This window comes from Lactuca saligna, chromosome 5 (assembly GCF_052625555.1).
Source record: "Lactuca saligna cultivar CGN05327 chromosome 5, ASM5262555v1, whole genome shotgun sequence".
Taxonomy (NCBI): Eukaryota; Viridiplantae; Streptophyta; class Magnoliopsida; order Asterales; family Asteraceae; genus Lactuca; species Lactuca saligna.
Window position 1 is genome coordinate 106,443,729 of NC_136421.1, and position 18,666 is coordinate 106,462,394.

Here is an 18,666-nt window from a genome sequence, read left to right on the forward strand (position 1 = left end):
CTCGACATCTACTCAGCGAGTTAGGGCTACAACTTGCCGAGTAGCTCTTGCTAAAAGAGCATTTAATCAAAATAAATACTTACCAGGAACGGGGCGTTACAATTCTCCCCCACTTATCTTAGACTTCGTCCTCGAAGTCTGTTGACTCCAGAAACAACTCTGGGTAGTGCTCCCTCATCTCCTCCTCCGCCTCCCATGCCCACTCGGAACCCTTCCGGTGCTGCCACTACACCGTCACTAACTGAACTATCTTGCTCCTCAAGGTCTTCGTCTTCCGATCTATGATCGCTATGGGTTTCTCAATATAATTCAGGCTGCTATCAAGCTGAATGTTCTCCAAGGGTACAACTGCTGACTCGTCCGCCAAACATTTTCTCAACTGAGAAACATGAAAAGTGTTGTGGATCTGACTGAGCTCTGCCGGGAGATCTAACCGATAAGCAACCCGTCTATGACATCCCCATTTTCACGGCAGAAAAGACCGATTTTGTTTATGCTTTGTTTAAAAATCAGAGTAATATTTTAAATAAAAGCGTTGTGGAATTTGTCCCAAAACAAAATATGATAAAGATTTATCAAAAGCATTTCCGTAGAAATGTATTTCATTTAAAAAGACTCAGGATGTCATGTTCGATATAGTATATAAGTATAAACAATACAACATAGGCCTTACTACATTATTTCATATCTACAGGCCTACATCCATAATCCATCGTCCAAAACATCACATCTATGCTCATGCACCACTACCTGTAATACAAGAAACTGACTGGGTCAGGCTTGGGAGCCTTGTGAGCACATAGGGTTTTCAACCCACAATAAATAAGTTATTAGCTTTATCAAACCAAAAAAACCCGATTACCCATTCCCGTTATCCTCACTTTACGTCCCTAAAATATCTAACACAAGGGACCTAGTCTAAGGACTACCATCAGGATGGACACTACTGCAAAGGGCATTCCTCAGTAATAAATGTCCTTAAGGCAACCATGCGGGGGATGGAGTACATCTAGTGAGCACACAGTTCAAATAAACATATACATGTTGCGAGCCTGCTAGTGTTCCACTGGATTGTCTAGAATAGTCTGTGGTCGTCATCTATACTCCGCTAGATGACTGGATCATCAATAACATCTATAACGAGGCCTCTCATTATTTTTCTTTTTCACACAGCAACTATTACATCTACCCATATTTTAACCAACACATTTTGTAGATATAAAATACATACGCAGTTTATATCATTTAAAAATAATTTATAAAATTGTTCATCCAACATAGATAGCAAATATACAGATAATATGCACACACATCATGTAATTTATATAAAATACTTCATATCTATGTGTAAGCTGAAAGTAACTATGCACTCACATGATTAGGTGGTGACTCGGTACTTGAACAGCACTTCGTTATCTCAAAACAATTTTTCCTTGACCAAAACCTAGTATTAATACCACTAGAGTTTAGTTTTAACGTTAATCGCGACTAATTAACAGTCTAGCTATTATTACTATTATATAAGCGTTAAATAACACTCAATATAACTCATAATAATAACCCAAATAATTATTTTAAGGTCCTAATAATGTTACTATAATTAAATAAAAGCTATATTAAATATAGTATAGGCGTAACTCACTTACAGCGGGTTTTTATTAAAAATCGGGCTTTGCTGGAGCAGCATTTCCGAGCCGAAAACTTTTCTTCTCGGAGCAATCGGGCGCTCCGAGGCTTTCTTCTCATGATAGGGAGGTTCCCTAGACTTGGGAGGGGTATAGGGAGGTTAGAGAGAAGTTAGAGAGAGAAAGAAAGTTTGAAGGTGTGAAGAAAATATGAGGAGTTCACCCTTGTATTTATAGGAGTTTTATAGTAAAGTAGTCTCCAAGCTTCGTCCGTAACTTTTGCATACGAGCTCTGTTTTTGTCTGTCTTTTTAGCGTTGAGTTCCTATTAATGAGATCTTCAACTTTCATTTAGACCTCGTTGGCTAATTCTCATTCTATCTCGGATTTACAAAACTGTATCGAATTCGCCACGCTGGAAAAGTAGAGACTAAGCTTCGTCCATAACTTTCGCATACGAGCTCCATTTTTGTCTCTCTTCTTACTGTTGAGTTCCTATTAATGAGATCTTCAACTCTCATTTAGACCTCGTTGGCTAATTCTCATTCTATCTCGGATTTACAAAACTGTATCGAATTCGCTGCACTCGAAAAGTAGGGACTAAGCTTCGTCCATAACTTTCGCATACGAGCTCTATTATTGACGTTATTTATATCCAAGCATTTTTATTTACGAGTACTACAACTTTTATTTAGATCCCGTCGGCTAATTCTCACTCTATCTCAGATTTACAAAACTGTATCGAATTCGCAACGCTCGAAGAGTAGGGACTAAGCTTCGTCCATATCTTTCGCATACGAGCTCTGTTTTTTACTGTCTTTTTATAGTTTAACTCCTCTTAACGATATCTTCATTTATCGTTTAGATTATTTTGGCTAAAAATCGACCGATCTAAAATTCAGATTTCGGGCTGTGCACTACTATGCTAAATCTTAGAAAAATCGTAACTTCCTCATACGAATTCAGATTTGGATATTCTTTTTATGCACACTATCGGTTTAACATATACTACGAATTTCGTTTAGATCCCTAAGGCTAAATGTCGCACTATCGTAAATTCACTATTTACACCTCCCGGTATCGTGTCGGTTCCGTTGCGAAAATTCGATGGGTCATAACTTCTTCGTTATAACTCGGATTTCAATGCTCTTTATATGTACGGAAACCTTGTAACATATACTAAAACTTGGTTGAGATTATTTATTCTTAATAATCTTTTGTCAAAAAGTCGATTTCGGCCCCTATTGCCTCAAAATTGACTAGCCCGGATCTACGGGCGTTACAATTATCTCCCCCTTAGGATGATTACGTCCCGGAATCATCAGCGAAACAGGGCAGTATAATGACTCCATACGTTATCTTTTCATCCTAGGTAATAACTGTAACTTCTATGTTGCTTCTAATGAGTATCTAACTCTTGGACTCCTTGATTGCAGGCGGTGCTTGGTCTTGCACCTGCTCGTTAGACTTTCAATCATGACCTTCGTGTCACAAGCTCATTCTTTATCAGAGAAACCTTCTTCTTCTTAGGATAAGTTAATTAGATTGCTACAATTGACCGATGTGTCATATTCTAATTACCTATTATCGTATGTAACAACGCTTAGACTCAGGTCTCTTAGAGTCAAATTCCGGAATGGAATATGCCTTCCTTCACGGTCTAATGTGATATAATCACATTTTAACATGTAGCATTTCTATCTACCAACTTCTTTAACAATGAGCACGATACTTCTATTGATCGCTTTGATTTCAATCGTTTGGTTTAAGCCGGACGCTACATCAAACTTGGTGCTCTGAACCACGTAACCTACTCATCGTAGTCGGACTCAATGTGATATGACCACTAGGTTCGGGATAACAACAATCTTGTTATTCATTACCGAAACAATGATAACGACATACTTGAATAAAACAAAACCAATTACTAGTTTCTTGGTAACCTTGTGACTTTCCCTGATCCAAGTGTGAGTCCTGTGCTTTCGGTAGTATAGGCCTCTACTACCTTTCACACCTACGCATACTCGTCCCAAGTATTGTCCCGTAGTTTTCCAAGTCACCATATAAGAAAATCACACATAAAATATCAAAACGAAGGTTTTATATTATTCCTTGAAATGATTACATGGGTGTTCAAGTTCACCCTAGATTATGCCTTTAATAGGCTACACCATATGACACTATTTACATGGATTCTTCATAACTTGATCTCCATGTATCCATCCTCACTCCTGATTCCTTGCATCGTCAGCAGCTTCGTCTAGGATCATATGGAATGCACTTGCCTTTGGTTTTGGCGAAATGTTTGGTCTTGCCGCCTCTTTCTTTTTCGGCCAATCCTTAGCAACATGCCCTTCTTCACGGAATTCATAACACACCCTTTTGTTGGCGGTGCACTCGTTGGCGTAATGTCCGGTCTTCCCACACTTGTAGCAAGTCACTTCTTCGCTACATTTCCCAAAGTGATTCTTCTTGCACTTCTCGCACCATTTCACTTTGTTTCCTCCTCCGCTAAGACTCGTTTGAACTAGACTTAATCTTCTTATTGGGCCTCGTAGACCCGTCAAACTTCCTCTTTTCGCCAACCTCAATCTTGTTGGCTGCTCTTCCCTTAATCATATCTTCCACAGACATGGCAGCCCAGATAGCTGCCTCCAGAGTAGGTGTCTGACGCACTGGCACCGCGTACTCCCATGGAAGTCCCTTTGCGTACTTGTCGATTTTCATCAGCTCATCCGGAACAAGTCGCAAGGCGAACTCCATCTTCTCTGTGAAGTTGTTGGTGTATTCATCAATTGACATGCTTCCTTTTTTCAAGGTCAGGAACTGGTTATCTAGCTCGAGTAAGTTTTGAGCTGAGCAGTACTTTCGTTTAAATTGCACCAGAAACTCTGCCCATGCCAGTTGTAGGTGCTCATTGGGGCTCAAAGTCTTCCCTAGGGTATTCCACCAACGAACAGTGCCTCCTCTGAATTGACATACATCAAATGTGGTTTGTAGCTTGGTTTTCCAACCACATGTCATGAAGGCCAATTACATCTCTGAGATCCAATCCATGACCCCAATCGGATCTTCCTTCCCAGTGAAAGTCGATGGCTTACAAGTTAGAAAATATTTGTACTTGCATCCATTCCTCTCGACTCCTTCATCATGATTGTTCCTCCTAATCACCGGGGGATCAGCTTGACCAATGTTCCTACTGTCATTCCCTTCCTCTGATTGCCCATCATTCAGCTCGGGTTGTTCAATAGGCATCGTAATTTCCTCTCGAGCTTGTTGAAGTAAACGCCTTGTTTCCTCCATTTGACGATCCAACATCATCTGGATCAATTCTTGCACTCCGGCCATCGTGATTAGCTCGGGTGCAACTTCTACTACGACTGGTATTTGCTGTATCACTGGGGGCTGATCTCGGTTCCCATTTGCATTCACGTTTCCGCTACAGGTCCTTGCCATCTTGATCTATACACCGAATAAGGTGAATCTAGATCTTTATTTAGAATTGACGTTTAAATCATCCTTATCACTCCGAAACATTTATATGCTAGTTCTAATATCATAGTTAAAAGCTTAGAACTCTAAACACATAAGGTTTCCAGATCCGGTCGGCAACAGACCATAGATCCGAACAAATAATAGCATGTCAGGCACAAAGCATTTAGCACATAAAAGCATTTTAGGCATAATTCCCAAAATAAGCTAGTGCTCACACCTCACAATCATTGCTTAGCATTCTAAGTTTAATTCTACAAATTCCTAGTTCGCCTAAACTAATGCTCTGATACCAACTGTGACATCCCCATTTTCACGGCCAAAAAAGAACGATTTTGTTTATGCTTTGTTTAAAAATCAGAGTAATATTTTAAATAAAAGTGTTGCGGAATTTGTCCCAAAACAAAATATGATAAAGATTTATCAAAAGCATTTCTGTAGAAATGTATTTCATTTAAAAAGACTCGGGATGTCATGTTCGATACAGTACATAAGTATAAACAATACAACATAGGTGTTACTACATTATTTCATATCTACAAGCCTATATCCGTAATCCCTCGTCCAAAACATCATATCTATGCTCATGCACCACTACCTGTAATACAAGAAACTGACTGGGTCAGGCTTGGGAGCCTTGTGAGCACATAGGGTTTTCAACCCACAATAAATAAGTTATTAGCTTTATCAAACCAAACAAAACCAATTACCCATTCCTGTTATGCTCACTTTACGTCCCTAAAACATCTAACACAAGGGACCTAGTCTAAGGACTACCATCGGGATGGACACTACTGCAAAGGGGATTCCTCAGCAATAAATGTCCTTAAGGCAACCATGTGGGGGATGGAGTACATCTAGTGAGCACACAGTTCAAATAAACATATACATGTTGCGAGCCTGCTAGTATTCCACTGGACTGTCTAGAATAGTCTGTGGTCGTCATCTATACTCCGCTAGATGACTGGATCATCAATAACATCTATAACGAGGCCTCTCATTATTTTTATTTGTCACACAACAACTATTACATCTACTCATATTTTAACCAACACATTTTGTAAATATAAAATACATATACAGTTTATATTATTTAAAATTAATTTATAAAAGCGTTCATCCAACATAGATAGCAAGTATACAGATAATATGCACACACAACACGTAATTTATATAAAATACTTCATATCTATGTGTAAGCTGAAAGTAACTATGCACTCACATGATTAGGTGGTGACTCGGTACTTGAACAACACTTCGTTATCTCAAAACATTTTTTCCTTGACCAAAACCTAGTATTAATACCACCAGAGTTTAGTTTTAACGTTAATCGCGACTAATTAATAGTCTAGCTATTATTACTATTATATAAGCGCTAAATAACACTCAATATAACTCATAATAATAACCCAAATAATTATTTTAAGGTCCTAATAATGTTACTATAATTAAATAAAAGCTATATGAAATATAATATATGCGTAACTCACTTACAACGGGTTTTTATTAAAAATCGGGCTTCGCTGGAGCAGCGTTTCCGAGCCGAAAACTTTTCTTCTCGGAGCAATCGGGCGCTCCGAGGCTTTCTTATCGTGATAGGGAGGTTCCCTAGACTTGGGAGGGGTATAGGGAGGTTAGAGCGAAGTTAGAGAGAGAAAGAAAGGTTTGATGGTGTGAAGAAAATATGAGGAGTTCACCCTTGTATTTATAGGAGGTTTATAGTAAAGTAGTCTCCAAGCTTCATCCGTAACTTTTGCATACGAGCTCTGTTTTTGTCTGTCTTTTTAGCGTTGAGTTCCTATTAATGAGATCTTCAACTTTCATTTAGACCTCGTTGGCTAATTCTCATTCTATCTCGGATTTACAAAACTGTATCGAATTCGCCACGCTGGAAAAGTAGAGACTAAGCTTCGTCCATAACTTTCGCATACGAGCTCCATTTTTGTCTCTCTTCTTACTGTTGAGTTCCTATTAATGAGATCTTCAACTCTCATTTAGACCTCGTTGGCTAATTCTCATTCTATCTCGGATTTACAAAACTGTATCGAATTCGCTGCACTCGAAAAGTAGGGACTAAGCTTCGTCCATAACTTTCGCATACGAGCTCTATTATTGACGTTATTTATATCCAAGCATTTTTATTTACGAGTACTACAACTTTTATTTAGATCCCGTCGGCTAATTCTCACTCTATCTCAGATTTACAAAACTGTATCGAATTCGCAACGCTCGAAGAGTAGGGACTAAGCTTCGTCCATATCTTTCGCATACGAGCTCTGTTTTTTACTGTCTTTTTATAGTTTAACTCCTCTTAACGATATCTTCATTTATCGTTTAGATTATTTTGGCTAAAAATCGACCGATCTAAAATTCAGATTTCGGGCTGTGCACTACTATGCTAAATCTTAGAAAAATCGTAACTTCCTCATACGAATTCAGATTTGGATATTCTTTTTATGCACACTATCGGTTTAACATATACTACGAATTTCGTTTAGATCCCTAAGGCTAAATGTCGCACTATCGTAAATTCACTATTTACACCTCCCGGTATCGTGTCGGTTCCGTTGCGAAAATTCGATGGGTCATAACTTCTTCGTTATAACTCGGATTTCAATGCTCTTTATATGTACGGAAACCTTGTAACATATACTAAAACTTGGTTGAGATTATTTATTCTTAATAATCTTTTGTCAAAAAGTCGATTTCGGCCCCTATTGCCTCAAAATTGACTAGCCCGGATCTACGGGCGTTACAATTATCTCCCCCTTAGGATGATTACATCCCGGAATCATCAGCGAAACAGGGCAGTATAATGACTCCATACGTTATCTTTTCATCCTAGGTAATAACTGTAACTTCTATGTTGCTTCTAACGAGTATCTAACTCTTGGACTCCTTGATTGCAGGCGGTGCTTGGTCTTGCACCTGCTCGTTAGACTTTCAATCATGACCTTCGTGTCACAAGCTCATTCTTTATCAGAGACACCTTCTTCTTCTTAGGTTAAGTTAATTAGATTGCTACAATTGACCGATGTGTCATATTCTAATGACCTATTATCGTATGTAACAACGCTTAGACTCAGGTCTCTTAGAGTCAAATTCCGGAATGGAATATGCCTTCCTTCACGGTCTAATGTGATATAATCACATTTTAACATGTAGCATTTCTAGCTACCAACTTCTTTAACAATGAGCACGATACTTCTATTGATAGCTTTGATTTCAATCGTTTGGTTTAAGCCGGACGCTACATCAAACTTGGTGCTCTGAACCACGTAACCTACTCATCGTAGTCGGACTCAATGTGATATGACCACTAGGTTCAGGATAACAACAATCTTGTTATTCATTACCAAAACAATGGTAACGACATACTTGAATAAAACAAAACCAATTACTAGTTTCTTGGTAACCTTGTGACTTTCCCTGATCCAAGTGTGAGTCCTGTGCTTTCGGTAGTATAGGCCTCTACTACCTTTCACACCTACGCATACTCGTCCCAAGTATTGTCCCGTAGTTTTCCAAGTCACCATATAAGAAAATCACACATAAAATATCAAAACGAAGGTTTTATATTATTCCTTGAAATGATTACATGGGTGTTCAAGTTCACCCTAGATTATGCCTTTAATAGGCTACACCATATGACACTATTTACATGGATTCTTCATAACTTGATCTCCATGTATCCATCCTCACTCCTGATTCCTTGCATCGTCAGCAGCTTCGTCTAGGATCATATGGAATGCACTTGCCTTTGGTTTTGGCGAAATGTTTGGTCTTGCCGCCTCTTTCTTTTTCGGCCAATCCTTAGCAACATGCCCTTCTTCACGGAATTCATAACACACCCTTTTGTTGGCGGTGCACTCGTTGGCGTAATGTCCGGTCTTCCCACACTTGTAGCAAGTCACTTCTTCGCTACATTTCCCAAAGTGATTCTTCTTGCACTTCTCGCACCATTTCACTTTGTTTCCTCCTCCGCTAAGACTCGTTTGAACTAGACTTAATCTTCTTATTGGGCCTCGTAGACCCGTCAAACTTCCTCTTTTCGCCAACCTCAATCTTGTTGGCTGCTCTTCCCTTAATCATATCTTCCACAGACATGGCAGCCCAGATAGCTGCCTCCAGAGTAGGTGTCTGACGCACTGGCACCGCGTACTCCCATGGAAGTCCCTTTGCGTACTTGTCGATTTTCATCAGCTGATCCGGAACAAGTCGCAAGGCGAACTCCATCTTCTCTGTGAAGTTGTTGGTGTATTCATCAATTGACATGCTTCCTTTTTTCAAGGTCAGGAACTGGTTATCTAGCTCGAGTAAGTTTTGAGCTGAGCAGTACTTTCGTTTAAATTGCACCAGAAACTCTGCCCATGCCAGTTGTAGGTGCTCATTGGGGCTCAAAGTCTTCCCTAGGGTATTCCACCAACGAACAGCGCCTCCTCTGAATTGACATACATCAAATGTGGTTTGTAGCTTGGTTTTCCAACCACATGTCATGAAGGCCAATTACATCTCTGAGATCCAATCCATGACCCCAATCGGATCTTCCTTCCCAGTGAAAGTCGATGGCTTGCAAGTTAGAAAATATTTGTACTTGCATCCATTCCTCTCGACTCCTTCATCATGATTGTTCCTCCTAATCACCGGGGGATCAGCTTGACCAATGTTCCTTGTAACGCCCGGGTTTCAGGGCTAAGCATTTTTGTCAATGTAATAGTCTAGGTCAACTCTTGTAACTCTTTTTGAAGTAATAAAGATGAAATATTTGAGTATTATGTGAATTATATGTGTTTATTATTTAATTATAAATGTATAATTAATAAAGAATAAAAATGAGCGTCAAAATTAAAGTGTGAGATAATCCCGATATCTCTACATAAAGTTGTAGAATATGTCTCAAGGTTTCCGTGCATATAAGGAACGCCGAAATCCGAGTTATAACGAAGAAGTTATGACCCGTCGAAGTTTCACGACAGAACCGGCACGATACCGGGAAGCGTGAATAGTGAATTTACGATAGAGCGAGATTTAGCCTTAGCGATCTAAACGAAAGTCGTAGAATATATTAAACTAAGAACATCGATAAAAAGAACGCCCAAATCTGACTTCGTATGAAGAAGTTATGAGATTTTAAACAGACCAATCCTGTCCCGGCTTGTTAAAAATATAACTTTAAAAATAAAGTCAAAATTAGCCGACGGAGTCTAAACGAAAGTTGTAGAGTACGTCTTCACCTACGCGTGGATATAAAGAACGTCAAAAACGGAGTTCGTATGAACGAGTTACAAATTATAATAGCATATTTACGTATTAAAATAAAGTATAAATCATGTATACGTACACATATATATACATATGTATATATCATTAGAAAGGTATCGACGATGCGGTCATTATAAGACTAATGTTGAATTCTTTCGACATTAGTTTAGTACAAATATCATTAAATCCATTTAAAATAGTATTATAGAGGGGTGTTTAGTTGTTTATATAACTAAAAGGTCATTAAGTAATTATGGAGGGTAGTTTTTGAAAATTCAATTAGTATAAATAAGAGCCTTGGGCTCTCATATTTCTTGCACCATTCTCTTGATTCAAGAGTCTTTCTCTCCTTATCCCCCGAGAATTTCGGTCCCTCGTGATTCGACTTCTCTTTCTGTAGCTTAGTATAGTAAGGTGAGCGCTGAAGCGCTGCACGAATCTTTCTTAGAAAGATTCAGCGACGAAGTTCTGCCCCTGCAGAGCCCGACTCCTAGCTAAAACCCCCTTGTAAGTAAGTTATGCTTACCTTATTTTAATATAGCTTATATTTAAAATTAGTATTGTTATTATGAACTTATAATAAATATTTGAGCTATTATTATAACTTATATAAGTGTCGTTATAATATTTTTTTTAACTACTCGCGGTACGGGGAATCTGGTTTAAAGGGCCGCATAGGGTTGTTGGATTTCAGAAGTGCTATATGCCAAAATGGTCCTGCCCTCCGGTGTTTTATGTCTGGCCCCTGTCTGTACATAGTGGTTGGAAAATATTGTTTAACGCTTATATAATAATAATAATACTAAGACTAATAGTTGGTCACGGTAAATATTAGACTAAAATTTAGCGATAATAATGCTAGGTTTCGTCGAAGGAAAATAGAATCGTTAGAAGCAAGCGCTGCCCGATTTTGGAATCATCACCTTAACAAGTGAGTGCATAGTTACTTTCAACTTACACATAGATATGAAGTATTTTATATAAATTACGTGCTATGTGTGCATATTATCTGAATACTTGCTATCTATGCTAGATGAACGTTGTTATACATGTTTTCAATGATTTAAACTGTATATGTATTTTATATCTACGAAAATGTTGGGGTAAAACATGGGTAGATGCAATAGGTGATGTGTGATAAAATGATGAGAGGCCTCGATGTTGATGTTGTTGATTCTGTCATCTAGCGGAGTATGGATGACGACCACGGACTCTTCTAGACAGTCCAGTAGAACACTAGCAGGCTCGCAACCTGTAGGTGTTTGTGAACGATGTGTTCGCCGGTGTACTCCATCCCCCACATGGTTGCCTTTAGGACATTTATTGCTGAGGAATCCCCTTAGCAGTAGTGTCCGTCCCGATGATGATCCTTAGGCTAGGTCCCTTATGATAGGTGTTTAGGGACGTAAAGTGAGGATAACGGGAACGGGTAATCGGGTTATTGTTGATCGATGAAATTAATAAACTTATTTATTGTGGGTTGAAAACCCTATGTGCTCACCAGGCTCCCAAGCCTGACCCACTCAGTTTTATGTATTACAGGTAGTGGCGCATGAGCATAGGTGTGATGTTTTGGACGAGGGATTACGGATATAGGCCTGTAGATATGAAATAATGTAGTAAGGCTTATATTGTACTGTTTATGCTTTTGATCTGTACGAACATGACATCCCGAGTCTTTTAATGAAATACATTTCTATGGAAATGCTTTTGATAAATCTTTATCATATTTTTGTTTTGGGACAAATTCCGCAACACTTTCATTTAAAATGTAACTCTGATTTTTAAACAAAGCATAAACAAACCGGTCTTTTCTGGCCGTGATTTTGGGGATGTCACAGTTGGTATCAGAGCATTAGTTTAAGCGAACTAGGAATTTGTAGGATTTCTAGACTTAAACTTAGAATGCTAAGCGATGATTGTGAGGTGTGAGCACTAGCCTATTTTAGGAATTATGCCTAAAATGCTTTTATGTGCTAAATGCTTTGTGCATGATATGCTGTTATTTCTTCGGATCTATGGTCTATTGCCGACCGGATCTGGAAACCTTATGTGTTTAGGATTCTAAACGTACGACTACGATATTAGAACTAGCATGTAAATGTTTCGAGGAGGATTTAAACGTTTATCGTAAGTAAAGATTTCCCTATCTTAATATTCTCGTCTCAAACTTCGGCTTGGTGCCTATCGAACTCTCAAAGATAGAGAGGTTTGCTAATGGATTGTCAGCTGACTTTGGCCCAATGGTCAAAATGGCAACTACTTTGAAGACAACCGTTAGAGCAGCCAAGAATGTAGCGACCTAGTTAAGGGAGAAGGTCTGTAGAGATATGAGGTAGGAGAGAAAAGGATGTTAGATGGATCTTCAAGGTCCAGCAAGAGGAGTAAATTCTCTAAGTCTGGTTCGAGAGGAGGAGGAGTCGAAGCAAAATGGTGCGACAAATGCAAGAAGAAGCACCAAGGAAAGTGTGACGGAGGGGTCACTTGTTTCAAATGCGGAAAGCCTGGGCACTACGCCAATGAATGCACCCTCAACCAGAAATCCTGTTATGGGTGCAATGAAGAAGGGCACATTTTGAAAGATTGCCCGAAGAAGAAGGAGACAGGAAGACCCAACATAACACCGAAGCCGAAGGCGAGAGCCTTCCAGATGACGCTCGAGGCTGCAAAGGAGGCAGCAAACGTCGCTTCAGGTACCTTTCTTGTAAATGGTTTGCCTGCAAATATACTATTTGATTCCGGAGCCAACTACTCCTTTGTGTCGCATAAATTTGGTGGGAAATTAGCATTGCCTGTAGAAAAACTAGATAATGCCCTGATTGTAGAAGTTGCCAGTGGCAAATTCGTACCTGTTAGTAATCGTATTAGGAACATCGTCATTGACCTAAACGGAAACAAATTCCACGAAGAGCTATTACCCATAGAGTTAAACGGTTTCGACATCGTTTTGGGTATGGATTGGCTTAGCGCCAACGATGCTGAGATTCAATGCTGAAAGAAGATAGTAAAGGTAAACCCACCCGGAAAAGAATCATTTATGGTGTATGGGGACAAACACAGAGTGAATTCTGGAATCATCTCCCTGATGAAAGCCAGGAAATGTTTGTCCAAAGGATGTGCATCATACTTGGCATTCGTAATCGATGCCAAGAAGGAGAAGAAAGAGGTGCATAATATACCGGTTGTGTGTGATTATCCGGAAGTCTTTCCCGAAGATCTTCCCGGATTACCACCTGATAGGCAAGTGGAGTTTCGTATAGACTTGTTACCAGGAACAACACTGATAGCAAAGGCACCTTACCGATTAGCACCGACGGAGATGAAGGAGCTCATGACGCAACTTCAGGAGCTGTTGGACAACGGTTTTATTCGACCTAGTTCATCACCCTGGGGAGCTCCGGTGTTATTCGTGAAGAAGAAAGACGGAAGTATGAGAATGTGTATAGACTACCGAGAGCTGAATAAGGCAACGGTGAAGAACAAGTATCCATTGCCGAGGATTGATGACCTATTCGATCAGCTGCAAGGTTCGAGCTACTTCTCAAAGATCGATCTTAGGTCAGGATATCATTAGCTAAAGGTGAGAAAGCAGGATATTGAGAAGACTGCATTCAGAACGAGATATGGACACTACGAGTTCTTAGTTATGCCATTCGGGCTAACCAATGCTCCCGCAACATTCATGGATTTGATGAATAGGGTTTGTAAACCATTCCTCGATAAATCCGTGATAGTGTTCATCGACGACATTCTCATCTACTCAAAAAGCCAAGAGGAGCATGGAAAGCATCTACGGGAAGTATTAGAAGTGTTGAAGAAGGAGAAGCTTTTTGCAAAGTTCTCCAAATGCGACTTTTGGATACGGGAAGTCCAATTCTTGGGTCATGTTGTTAACCAGGAGGGAATAATGGTTGACCCCGCAAAGATCGAGGCTGTAATGAAGTGGGAACGTCCAAAGAGTCCCACGGAGATTCGAAGCTTTCTAGGATTAGCCGGATATTATCGACGATTTATCCAAGGCTTTTCTTCGATAGCTACTCCATTAACAGCTTTGACTCATAAAGGAGCTACGTATACGTGGAGTGAGAAACATGATGAGGCATTCGAGAAGCTAAAGAAGAAGTTATGTGAAGCACCGATACTTTCTCTACCCGATGGAGTCGAAGATTTCGCGGTTTATAGTGATGCTTCTGGAGTCGGGTTGGGTTGTGTTCTGACCCAAAGAGAAAAGGTGATAGCATACGCATCTCGACAATTGAAAGAGCACGAAAAGAACTACCCCACTCATGATCTGGAGTTGGCAGCGGTAGTTTTTGCCTTAAAGATATGGAGGCATTACCTCTACGGCACGAAGTGCAAGCTCTTCACTGATCATAAGAGTCTCCAGTACCTCTTTAATCAGAAGGAGTTGAACATGAGGCAACGACGTTGGCTAGAACTTCTCAAGGACTACGACTGTGAGATACTTTACCACCCAGGTAAAGCAAATATTGTTGCTGATGCTCTCAGTCGGAAAGTCAATCTTGAAAGGAAAAGGCCAAGAGCGTTAAGAATTGAAGTCGTCTCGACGATTGTGGAAAGCATCAGGAAAGCTCAAGAAGAAGCTTTAGAGAAAAATGACCGAAAGGAAGAACGTTTGGGAAGAACGTTAGTGTTCGGTACAAACAGTTGTGGACTGAAGGTATTCCAAGATCGAATTTGGGTACCTAAGACGGGAGGAATAAGAGATCTTCTGATGGAAGAAGCGCATAATACCATGTACTCAATTCATCCCGGTAGCATTAAAATGTATAAGGACCTAAAACCCTACTACTGGTGGCCGACGATGAAGCTCGATGTTGCGAAGTATGTGGCTGAGTGCGTAACATGTGCGAGGGTTAAGGCACAACATCAGAAACCGTATGGGAGTTTAGAACCCTTACCTGTACCCATGGGTAAATGGGAAGACATCACCATGGATTTTGTGACTAAACTGCCCAAGACGAAGAACGGTCACGACATGATTTGGGTAGTCGTGGATCGTTTCACCAAGAGTGCACACTTCATAGCAGCCAACGAGAAGTGGTCTATGGATAAGCTCGCAAATGCTTACGTGAAGGAAATTGTAAGACTTCACGGTGTCCCTCTTACGATTGTATCAGATCGTGATAGTCGTTTCACGTCAAGGTTTTGGAGGAGTCTACAAGAGGAGTTAGGTACAAAGTTGTGTTTGAGTACTGCTTACCATCCGCAAACTGATGGTCAGAGCGAAAGAACGATTCAGACGCTGGAAGATATGTTGAGAGCATGTACCCTCGAATTCCAAGGGAATTGGGACGAGCACTTACCTCTGGTAGAATTTTCCTACAACAATAGTTTTCACTCGAGCATCAAGATGGCTCCTTATCAAGCCTTGTATGGGCAGAAGTGTCGTACGCCGTCTTGTTGGCTTGAAGCCGGAGAGAAGCAGTTTATGGGCCCCGAGATAGTCCATGAGACTGCTGAGAAGTTGAAGGTGATTAGGGAAAGGATGTTAGCAGCCCAGGATCGTCAGAAGAGCTATGCTGACAAGAAAAGACGACCGATAACTTTCGAAGTTGGGGATTCCGTTTTGCTTAAAGTCTCACCGTGGAAGGGACTTATACGATTTGGGAAACGAGGAAAGTTGAGTCCAAGGTTTATTGGACCGTTCAAAGTTCTTCAGAAGATAGGGAACCAAGCTTACAAGCTAGAATTGCCCGAAGAACTCAATGGTATTCATAACACCTTCCATGTGTGTTATTTGAGGAAATTCACGGGAGATGTTCCCGACATAATTCCAATCTCAGAGTTATGGATGGATGAAAATAAAAGGTTGATCGAAGAGCCTGAGGCAATTGTTGACCGTAAGACTAAGAAGTTACGACGCAAGATGGTCGACTTGGTGCTAGTCCAATGGAAACATACTAATGGGCCGAATCTCACTTGGGAAACAGAGGATGACATGATGAGTCGCTATCTTGTAACGCCCGGGTTTCAGGGCTAAGCATTTTTGTCAATGTAATAGTCTAGGTCAACTCTTGTAACTCTTTTTGAAGTAATAAAGATGAAATATTTGAGTATTATGTGAATTATATGTGTTTATTATTTAATTATAAATGTATAATTAATAAAGAATAAAAATGAGCGTCAAAATTAAAGTGTGAGATAATCCCGATATCTCTACATAAAGTTGTAGAATATGTCTCAAGGTTTCCGTGCATATAAGGAACGCCGAAATCCGAGTTATAACGAAGAAGTTATGACCCGTCGAAGTTTCACGACAGAACCGGCACGATACCGGGAAGCGTGAATAGTGAATTTACGATAGAGCGAGATTTAGCCTTAGCGATCTAAACGAAAGTCGTAGAATATATTAAACTAAGAACATCGATAAAAAGAACGCCCAAATCTGACTTCGTATGAAGAAGTTATGAGATTTTAAACAGACCAATCCTGTCCCGGCTTGTTAAAAATATAACTTTAAAAATAAAGTCAAAATTAGCCGACGGAGTCTAAACGAAAGTTGTAGAGTACGTCTTCACCTACGCGTGGATATAAAGAACGTCAAAAACGGAGTTCGTATGAACGAGTTACAAATTATAATAGCATATTTACGTATTAAAATAAAGTATAAATCATGTATACGTACACATATATATACATATGTATATATCATTAGAAAGGTATCGACGATGCGGTCATTATAAGACTAATGTTGAATTCTTTCGACATTAGTTTAGTACAAATATCATTAAATCCATTTAAAATAGTATTATAGAGGGGTGTTTAGTTGTTTATATAACTAAAAGGTCATTAAGTAATTATGGAGGGTAGTTTTTGAAAATTCAATTAGTATAAATAAGAGCCTTGGGCTCTCATATTTCTTTCACCATTCTCTTGATTCAAGAGTCTTTCTCTCCTTATCCCCCGAGAATTTCGGTCCCTCGTGATTCGACTTCTCTTTCTGTAGCTTAGTATAGTAAGGTGAGCGCTGAAGCGCTGCACGAATCTTTCTTAGAAAGATTCAGCGACGAAGTTCTGCCCCTGCAGAGCCCGACTCCTAGCTAAAACCCCCTTGTAAGTAAGTTATGCTTACCTTATTTTAATATAGCTTATATTTAAAATTAGTATTGTTATTATGAACTTATAATAAATATTTGAGCTATTATTATAACTTATATAAGTGTCGTTATAATATTTTTTTTAACTACTCGCGGTACGGGGAATCTGGTTTAAAGGGCCGCATAGGGTTGTTGGATTTCAGAAGTGCTATATGCCAAAATGGTCCTGCCCTCCGGTGTTTTATGTCTGGCCCCTGTCTGTACATAGTGGTTGGAAAATATTGTTTAACGCTTATATAATAATAATAATACTAAGACTAATAGTTGGTCACGGTAAATATTAGACTAAAATTTAGCGATAATAATGCTAGGTTTCGTCGAAGGAAAATAGAATCGTTAGAAGCAAGCGCTGCCCGATTTTGGAATCATCACCTTAACAAGTGAGTGCATAGTTACTTTCAACTTACACATAGATATGAAGTATTTTATATAAATTACGTGCTATGTGTGCATATTATCTGAATACTTGCTATCTATGCTAGATGAACGTTGTTATACATGTTTTCAATGATTTAAACTGTATATGTATTTTATATCTACGAAAATGTTGGGGTAAAACATGGGTAGATGCAATAGGTGATGTGTGATAAAATGATGAGAGGCCTCGATGTTGATGTTGTTGATTCTGTCATCTAGCGGAGTATGGATGACGACCACGGACTCTTCTAGACAGTCCAGTGGAACACTAGCAGGCTCGCAACCTGTAGGTGTTTGTGAACGATGTGTTCGCCGGTGTACTCCATCCCCCACATGGTTGCCTTTAGGACATTTATTGCTGAGGAATCCCCTTAGCAGTAGTGTCCGTCCCGATGATGATCCTTAGGCTAGGTCCCTTATGATAGGTGTTTAGGGACGTAAAGTGAGGATAACGGGAACGGGTAATCGGGTTATTGTTGATCGATGAAATTAATAAACTTATTTATTGTGGGTTGAAAACCCTATGTGCTCACCAGGCTCCCAAGCCTGACCCACTCAGTTTTATGTATTACAGGTAGTGGCGCATGAGCATAGGTGTGATGTTTTGGACGAGGGATTACGGATATAGGCCTGTAGATATGAAATAATGTAGTAAGGCTTATATTGTACTGTTTATGCTTTTGATCTGTACGAACATGACATCCCGAGTCTTTTAATGAAATACATTTCTATGGAAATGCTTTTGATAAA

General features: G+C 39.6%; 2 long non-coding RNA genes across 4 annotated transcripts; both read left to right on the forward strand.

Annotated features, from left to right (window-relative positions):
- The first annotated feature begins 10,710 nt into the window (after positions 1-10,710).
- Positions 10,711-12,096, forward strand: LOC144998463 (uncharacterized). 2 transcript variants are annotated; one of them, XR_013660334.1, is made up of 3 exons: positions 10,711-10,889; positions 11,241-11,309; positions 11,921-12,096. It is a non-coding gene; the product is annotated as an uncharacterized LOC144998463 (long non-coding RNA). The 2 variants fall into 2 exon arrangements; XR_013660335.1 differs by having other exon boundaries at positions 10,711-10,885.
- A 5,184-nt stretch (positions 12,097-17,280) lies between these two features.
- Positions 17,281-18,666, forward strand: LOC144998379 (uncharacterized). Of its 2 annotated transcripts, none has more exons than XR_013660290.1 (3): positions 17,281-17,459; positions 17,811-17,879; positions 18,491-18,666. It is a non-coding gene; the product is annotated as an uncharacterized LOC144998379 (long non-coding RNA). The 2 variants fall into 2 exon arrangements; XR_013660291.1 differs by having other exon boundaries at positions 17,281-17,455.